Source organism: Hylobates moloch, unplaced genomic scaffold (genome assembly GCF_009828535.3).
Source record: "Hylobates moloch isolate HMO894 unplaced genomic scaffold, HMol_V3 SCAFFOLD_5, whole genome shotgun sequence".
NCBI classification, from domain to species: Eukaryota; Metazoa; Chordata; class Mammalia; order Primates; family Hylobatidae; genus Hylobates; species Hylobates moloch.
Genome location: NW_026652280.1, coordinates 88,654,034 through 88,663,126, shown reverse-complemented (window position 1 = coordinate 88,663,126; position 9,093 = coordinate 88,654,034). Strand labels below are relative to the sequence as shown.

The window sequence follows — 9,093 nt, the reverse complement described above, 5'->3', positions numbered from 1 at the left end:
ACACAGGCACTGACACCAGAGAGTAGCCCATTGGAAGCCATTGGGGGGCTCGCTACCACTGTGTCTCAGAGGGCAAGGTGTTCTTGGGGATGCTGCCAGGCAAAAGCCTACCTAACAGGTGGCTTTGCTGTCCAGACTTGCCTCTGAGGCCAGCTGCCTGGGAGCTGGGAGCCTGATCTGGCCACATGCCCAGTGTTCCCCTGTAATTTCATTTGTCTAAGGCCTCTCTGTGTCTCTCCGGGGCTCCTTCATGTGGGCACTAAGGGCCAACATTGAGCCACAAAGGCTTCCAACCCAGAGCCCATGTCAGCATCCCACCCAGAGCCTCATGTCTTCTCCTGGGAGCCCAGCCTAAAGATTAGAGCCCCAGGGACCCCTCAGGGGCCAATGGGCAGGCCTGAGTTCTGGAGGGGGTAGTGTCCTGGACACCCAGCAGGGCCCTACAGCAGCTCCCTGAGTGTGTTGTATGAGTGTCCACGTGTGGGTGCATCATGTGCAAAACTGTATGTGAAGGTGTGTGCAGGCAGACGTGTGCACCAGCACAACTGGAATCTGTTCATGGGTGACAGAATCTGACATTTCCATACATACAAAACATTGCAAGCACAGCAGTGCTGGAGCTGACAGGAGATCCAGGCCACCACCCCGCCTCCCCTGCATCCTGTCACTGGCTGCCTCTGTTCTCAGACGTATTCCAACAATCACTTAAAACATGGTGGATTACTATAAAGTTCCAGGCATGCAGAGACACACCTCACCCAAGGATAGTAAAAAGGCGTATCAGAAACTGGCACTGAAGTGACACCCAGATAAAAATCCTGAGAATAAAGAAGAAGCAGAGAGAAAATTCAAACAAGTAGTGGAGGCGTATGAGGCGCTGTCAGATGCTAAGAAATGGGACAACTATGACAAATAAGGCAAAGAAGGATGAATTGGTGGAGGAAGAGGTGGAAGTCATTTTGACAGTCCGTTTGAGTTTGGCTTCACATTTTGTAACCCAGATGATGTCTTCAGGGAATTTTTTAGTCGAAGGGACCCATTCTCATTTGACTTCTTTGAAGACCTTTTTGAGGACATTTTTGGGAATCAAAGGGGTTCCCGAGGAAGCAGAAGCCAAGGGACGGGGTCGTTTTTCTATGCGTTCAGTGGATTTCCATCTTTTGGAAGTGGATTTTCTTCTTTTGACTCAGTATTTACTTCATTTAGGTCCCTGGCTCATGGGGGCCTCACTTCATTCTCTTCTACATCATTTGGTGGTAGTGGGATGGGCAACTTCGAATCAATATCAACTTCTGCTAAAATGGTTAATGGCAGAAAAATGACTACAAAGAGAACTGTTGAGAATGGTTAAGAAAGAGTAGAAGTTGAAGAAGACGGCCAGTTAAAGTCCTTAACAATCCATGGTAAGGAGCAGCTGCTGCATTTGGATAACAAGTAATTCAACGCACGCTTTTAACAGAAATGTTAAACTAAAACAAGCACCATTGGAGGATGAACAGGAACTTTTTTTTGAAGATTTCAAATGAACTGGACTTTCAGTATAATTGTACCTAATGTAAAGTATTTATAACAGCTCACTGGAGCCTCTATTTCTCATAGACTTTTGAGTTAATTGTTGGGGCCACATAATAGGACCATCGTTTTGTTGTGGTTTTTTTGCTTGTTTTTGGTTTTGTTTGTCTTTTCTTTTTTTTTTAAGATGGAGTCTCACTCTGTCACCCAGGCTGAAGTGCAATGGCACAATCCCTGCTCACTGCAACCTCCGCCTCCCAGGTTCAAGTGATTCTCCTGTCTCAGCCTCTGGAGTAGCTGGGATTACAGGTGTGTGCCACCACACCCAGCTAATTGTTGTATTTTTAGTAGAGACAGGGTTTCACAATGTTGGCCAGGTTGGTCTTGAACTCCTGACCTCAGGTATTCCACTTGCCTTGGCCTTCCAAAGTGCTGGGATTACAGGCGTGAGCCACCATGCCCAGCCCATGTTTTTTTTTTAATTGGTGTAAATCTCTGCATGCACTTTGCTTTTTTATCAAACGTACTGCAAGGTGAGCCTTGATTCTTTAGTGTAGGACAATTAACACTAACACTAACACCAGCATAGATCTGCTTTTCCATGGCATCTGAAATGTGAGTCACATAGTGTCAGCCTGCTGTGAAGTTAACACTGCCAGGAGGAATCTTCTACAGAAATAATTTCAATTTTTTTTTTAGTATTTAGTAGTGAAAGATATTAATGCATTAATGGTAATACATTTCTGGTTTAATATAAATTAAAGATGTTTTCTAGTTGTGCATGAATGCTGGCAACTTAAACAATTGTTTAAGTGTTTAAATATGTAATATTAAGCTTAGGTTTAAAAAAGTAAAGCTGGTGGCTTTACAGGCATGGTGGTTCACACCTGTAATCCCAGCACTTTGGGAGGCCAAGGTGGGTGTATCACAAGGTCAGGAGATCGAGACCTTGGCTAACACCTTGGCTAACACAAGACCTTGGCTAACACGGTGAAACCCCGTCTCTACTAAAAGTACAAAAAATTAGCCGGGCGTGGTGACAGGCACCTGTAGTCCCAGCTACTCGGGAGGCTGAGGCAGGAGAATGGTGTGAACCCGGGAGGTGGAGCTTGCAGTGAGCTGAGATTGTGCCACTGCACTCCAGCCTGGGTGACAGAGAGAGACTTCTCAAAAAAAAAAAAGTAAAGCTGGTAAACTGGGTCTTTGTCATTTGCTTTAAAAAAAAAAAAAAGAAAGAAAGAAAAAGAAAATAAATGCAAATGTGTTTGGTGTATTCTTTCCTGAGTGGGATCTGTTAAAAAAAATGCACATGTCATGCATGTAAAATGTGTAAAAAACACCAACAAAGCAAACACACATAAACCCACCACCAAGCTTCATGAATACAATATCACCAACAGTCTGGTGACCAACGTGCCCTCTCTCCCCAGAGGTAACCATTTTTCTGCATTTGGAGACTTCCTTTTTTCACTTCCTATCTTGTGTGGGAGATTCATCCCTACCAATGGCTAAAAATTCTTTTTTCTTTTTCTTTTTTTTTTTTTTTTTTCCTTTGAGACAGAGTCTCACTCTGTTGTCCAGGCTGGAGTGCAGTGGTGCGATCTCTGCTCACTGCAACCTCCACCTCTCGGGTTCAAGTGATTCTCCTGCCTCAACCTCCTGAGTAGTTGGGACTACAGGTGAGCACCACCACACCTGGCTAATTTTTGTGTTTTTTAGTAGAGATGGAGCTTCACCATGTTGCCCAGTCTGGTCTCAAACTCCTGACTTCAAGTGATCCACCTGCATTGGCCTCCTGAAGTGCTGGGATTACAGGCGTGAGCCACCATGCCCAGCCTAGAAATTCTTTTTCACTGCTGCCTAGCAATCCACCACATGACTATAACACAAACCATGTGACCATTCTCCTTTTGGGGATGTTCAGATCTTTTCTTGTTATTGTTGTTGCTGCTGCCATTCCCAACAACACTGGCTCCAGCACACACATTTTTCTAGGGTGTATATACCTAGGAGTTGTTTCTGGGGAGGAGGGTGCAGCTTCACCTGTGCCAGCTTCTGCTATCTCTCTCTTGCAGACCCGAGCCATCAGGTAAAAAGGTCCAGCTACCCTGCTGAAAAGACTATGTAGCAAAAGACCATGCAGGAGAACAGAGAGAGAGAGAGAGAGAGAGAATGAATGAATGAATGAATGAATGAATGAATGAAAATGAGAATGCCAAGCCAGCCCAGCTGAGGCACCTGGCATGTGGATGAAGCCATCTTGGAAATTTCAATCACAACCACGCTCCCAGCTGAATGTACCCATGGGAGTGACCCAGCCCACCACATGGATCCAAGATGAGCCATCCCTGCTGAGCCCTGCCCAAACTGCAGAATTATGAAAAAAAAAAAAATGGTGGATGTTTTAAGCCCCTAAGTTTTGAAGTGGCTTACCATGTAATAAGAGATCATGGAAAACATTAGCCATCCTATAAATACCCCAAAAGTTTGGTCATAAAATCAAAGCAAACCATGAACCTCATCCTGCCCCAGATACGATCACTAACTATATGCAGCCTCTCCCCAGCCCATGACCAACTTGCTTATGCTCCATCTACACCCCCCACCCCCACAGTGAACTCTCCTTTTGGTGGGGACAGGTGGGTGGGCAGCAGAGCTAGGTCTTGACCTGCCAGGAGGAAATCCACAGCCTGGGCAGGACACTGATGCTGGATGCTGACACATTTCATCTTCGAGGAAGACCTGAGAGGGTCCCTGGCACAAACCCCAGCCAAGGGGTCCCCAGACAGGTTTTTCCTCCCAGATATTCCAACTGGGACAAAAGGAAGTGGTTCACAGGGAATCCCTGGGAAAGCCACAGGAAAAGCCAGCAGAGCCTTGGGTGGGCTGAGAAGGGAGAATTTTTTCTGTAAAAGGTCATCCTGTCTCCTGCATTCCTTCATTGCATTTCCAGCCACCAGAGCATCTATGAAAGTCTTTATTCTTCCTCTCTTGGCTCCAACCAAACATTCACTGCTGTAGTGGAAGATGGACTCTGGCTGCAGGGCGTGGGGAGAAAGAGGCCTTTCTTTCTTTCTTTCTCTTTCTTTCTTTCTTTCTTTCTCTTTCTTCCTTTCTTTCTTTCTCTTTCTTCCTTCCTTCCTTCCTTCTCTCTTTCCTTCCTTTTTTTCTTCCTTCCTTCTTTTCTCTCTTTTCTTTATTTCCTTTCTCTCTTCTTTCTTTTCTTTCTCTCCTTTCTCTCTTTCTTTCTCTCTTTCCCTCTCCTTTCTTTCCTTCTCGCTTTCTTTTTCTCTCCTTTTCTTTCCTTCTTCCTTTTCTTTCCTAGGATTTGTAATGTTTATATGCTTCACTGGCCCCCAGGGTCAAGGCTTTAGGCCCCCGCAGAATGTTTTTAGAGATCCACTGACTCCCTTGGGAAGAGCTGGGAGAAAACACAGAGGGTGTCACCAGGCTTATGACCCTGCACCCGCAGAGGATGGGACCCAGTTGGCAGAGTTGGACACCAGCTGTTTGCCAGTGAAGTCTCAGCTACTCCTCGCACTCAGATGCCTGCCGTGGCCCTGCCCACGTGTGTGGGATCACAGCACAGCCCTCAGGATCCCGCTGCTCCTGAAATGTCTACTTAAAGGAGGCCCAACTGCTTGACAGACTCGTCTCCTGTTCTGGCTTCTGATGCCCCACGGAGCCCAGTCATTTGTGCAAGGTACTGGGGCTGTTAGACCTGGCCAGTGAGTCATGGGGCTGATTCCTCTTGGGAGGTGCTCACGAGCCCAACCTCAGAACCAAACACTCTGAGGCTGAAGAGATTGGGCACGTGCCTAACAACCGTCACATCTAGGGGGTCTCTGGGTGGAGTGGGGGGTACTTGGGCCTACCTCTCAATCCTGTAATCTTCCACCTTCTCTCTGAGTGGCCTGGGCAGGTCCCCTCACCTCTCTGAGCCTCAGTTTCCTTACCTGTAAAATGGGCACAAATCACCCCTGCCTCTTGGGTTGTTGACAAGATTTGGGAGAGAGTTTCCACGGACCTGCCCACTTTGGGAGCCTCATATAGGAAAGTGTAGATGGACCTTGTCTGTTACTCCAGGGCTGGCTCAGGGTGTCCCTGCCAGGGGCTGCAGAAACCCCACAGAGACCCGGTTTTCAATGAGTAGGCATCTCACCCTCATAAGCCACAGTGGCCCTGGCCCCAGCTCCCCATCACCTGCGTCTGACACTTCAGCCATCGTTTAACATCAGAAAGTTGACTGCTGGCCTGCAGGGGCTCAGCCCTGCCTTAATGGGACAACCTCAGGGGTCCTGCCCTTTGAAGAGGGTCTTTATGGTAATTGATGGTAATAGCGGTCAGCCTGGGGCCCCAGGTAGGAAGCCCCCCTGGGGCTAATCAAATTAGCCGGAAAACAAATTACTTTCAGCCAAAACAAATCACTTTCCATCACAGAGCAACATATAAGACCCCCAAACCACAAAGCCACTCACAGTTCAAGGAACAGACAAGGGGATGAGGGACCCAAGATAGTGGGCTGACCACAGCACAGAGATGGGGTCAAGCCAGGCCTCCTTCCCCCTATCCAGTGGCCAGGACTGGGGGCCCCTCTTGAGCTGGGTTTACCTGTGACTAAAGTGTGTGTATGTTTTGTTTTTTGGGGGAGGTGGTGATGTTCCCTGGTCAAGCTGTCGTCTAAGTATTAGGTGAGAGTTTCTGTCTGTTGTATATGGATGCATTGAGGGTCTTCCTCTCGACGTAGAGACAGATGTTTCCCAAAGGAATCATAAGCACAGTCCTGAGAGGGAGGTGCACTGATACCTAAAGAGAGGATCCCACCCAGGCTCACTGGTCATGTCACAAATAAGGTGACCAGTCCCAGCTACTCAGGAGGCTGAGACAGGAGGATCACATGAGCCCAGGAGGTTGAGGCTGCAATGGGATGTGATTGTGCCACCGCACTACAGCCTGGGTGACAGAGCCAGACCCAGTCTCAAAACAAACAAACAAACAAAACAACAACAACAAAAACCCACAAAAAACAAAGCTCCAGAACCTCTGTGCACGTGGTACAGAAGGGACCCATGTGGTCCATATCTATAGGATGTCAGTGGTGTAAGTAGCCTCACCTGGTGGACCCCCAAAACCTTCTACCCCTAAGCCGGGGTCTGCACCCATCCCTCCAGGCCTGGCTGATGCTGGGGAATGCCAACGCTAGAGCTGTTTACCTCATCTCTGCCTCCGTGGATGGCGAGGAGGTCGGAGGTCCTGCCAGGAGCAAGGATATCTAGCCCCAGGTTGGCAAATGGAAGCGGGCAGGGCTGACCTCCCACCCAGATGCGCTCTGCCTCCTCCACACGGGAGATGCGCCGAGGCTCTCACCTGCACAGCAAGCACTTAGTGAAGCACCTCCGGGGGCCAGGCCAGCACCCAGCCCAGGTCGGGGGCAGTCATCGAGGCCCCCATGGCCTCATAAGGAGGCAGGGGTGTAACCAGAGGCCAACTGGCCACAGTGGACACATGGCCCAAGGACGAAGGGGCACCCTTGAGGCAACAGCCCCTCGGTTCAGGGGGTTCCTGACAGGACCCAGGTTAGGGCCAGTGACCCAGGGAAGGGGCCTCCAGGGCAGAGACCAGCAATGCCAGGCATAGTCACAGGTGGCCAGATCCAGGGCCCCCCACAGCCATTCCTAGCTGGAGGTTGCCAGTCCCCGCCACAGGTTTGCCACGGGTCTGTGCTCAGCAGGATCTCTGTGGTGGTCAGGACAGGTGGAGGTGAGGTGGGCCTGGAGGTCAGAGCGCAGAGAGGAGGAGGCGGCCGCCATGCCTCCACGGGCTTCACTCCACAGCCCTCAGGGTAAGCCCAGGTTTTCTAGCCCCTGGCCTCGAGGCATGAGGTCCAATCCACACAGAACCTCTTTCTTATGGTATGACCTTGGATAAGTGGCTTAACCTCTGGTCTGTAGAACCTTCTAGAAGATTCTTTCCCATCATGCTTCCTCTCCTCCAAAGACAGCCCGTATGCACGGCCCCTACTCACCCCTTGACTCCTGCCCCTGGGCCCAGACGCTTGGCCCCCTGTCTGTCCTGGCTCCTGCATGTGCCCGGACCCAGAATGCGCCTCCACCCTTGCCCCTCTCTCCTGCAGCATTAGGCGTCGTCCTCTGCACTCTCCTTCCCCAGCCCTGTGGAACCCACCCAGCCAGGCCGGCCCCTCCCTGGGATCCCCAACCTGCTCTTGGCACATCCAGCACCTGCTCCTTCACCCTCAGCCTCTGATCACCCCTCACCCTCCAGAGTGCTCCACACCGTGTGGATGCCTCTTGGCCCCAGTCACCTCCTCCTCTGTTCTGCATGCTGCTCTCTCTGCATTCACTGACCTCCTAAGGCCGCAGAGCTGTGGCTCCATCTGACCCCTCTCCCCCATGCTCACCGGGCAGGCAAGCTCCCTGATGTGGCTTGGCTGTGTCCCCACCCAAATCTCATCTTGAATTGTAGCTCCCATAATTCCCATGTGTTGTGGGAGGGACCCGGTGGGAGATGACTGAATCATGGAGGTGATTTCCCCCGTACTGTTCTCGTAGTAGTGAACAAGTCTCACGAGATCTGATGGTTTTATAAGGGGCCTTCCACTTTTGCTTCCCTCTCGTACTCTCTACTGCAGCCCTGTGAAGACGTGCCTCTTACCTTCCGCCATGATTGTAAGTTTCCTGAGGCCTCCCTAGCAATGTGGAACTGTGAGCCAATTAACCTTTTTCTTTTATAAATTACCCAGTCTCAGGTATGTCTTTATGAGCAGTGTGAGAATGAACTAATACACTTCCCAATGCCCTTGAGTTGAAATTCATTGACTCTGGTGACCCAGAATGTCTGTCTCCCTGGACTCCAGACTCTCGCCTCCAGCTGCCCCAGAGATTGCTGCATGGATGTCTCACAGGACCTCCAACTCCACAAGTCCAAACTATGCCAGGATCTCCCACTCAAACCTGCTCCTTTCACCCACCTCCCAGCTGGGGACTCAGTCACTCCACCCTCCTGCTCCCAGGCCAGAAGCCCCATCCAGCAGCAGGCCCTGTCCCCTCACCCTGCAGGATGGAGGCAGAATCTGACCACCCCTGGTGCCAGCCACCATCGGAGTCCACCTGTGCCCCTTCCCGCTCAGTGCAACCACCTTTGTGCTTTTACACTCTGGGACCCTCTTGCTCAGAGCAAAAGCCAGGGTTCTTACAAGGCCTCCGGGACCCCGCAGATCTGTGAGCCGGAGCCCAATCTCAAGCAGCCCTGCTGTGGAGAGAGACACGTGTACAAGAGCCCTGGGGTCCCTGGTGGAGGAGGGCAGCCACCTTGGACCTCCGACCCAGCCCAGCCTCCTGAGGATGGAAGTCTCAGAGGGAGACCAGCGGTCAGGTAGAGCGGTCACAAGCTGACCTTGCTGGGTCCCCAGTTACTGCGCACAGAATTGTGAGCAATACTAGGGTTTTGTGTGAAGCCACTAAGCTTGGGAAGGCGGCAGCACCTGATGTATTACACACTTAGCTGCTTAGTTATTTTTCAGTCCCAACACCCTCCTCCAGAATTACAGCTCCTCAAGGGCAG

General features: G+C 50.5%; 1 pseudogene; it reads left to right on the top strand.

Moving 5' to 3' along the window:
- Positions 1-712: 712 nt before the first annotated feature.
- LOC116468257 (dnaJ homolog subfamily B member 6-like) lies at positions 713-1,438 on the top strand (annotated as a pseudogene).
- The last annotated feature ends 7,655 nt before the right edge of the window (positions 1,439-9,093 follow it).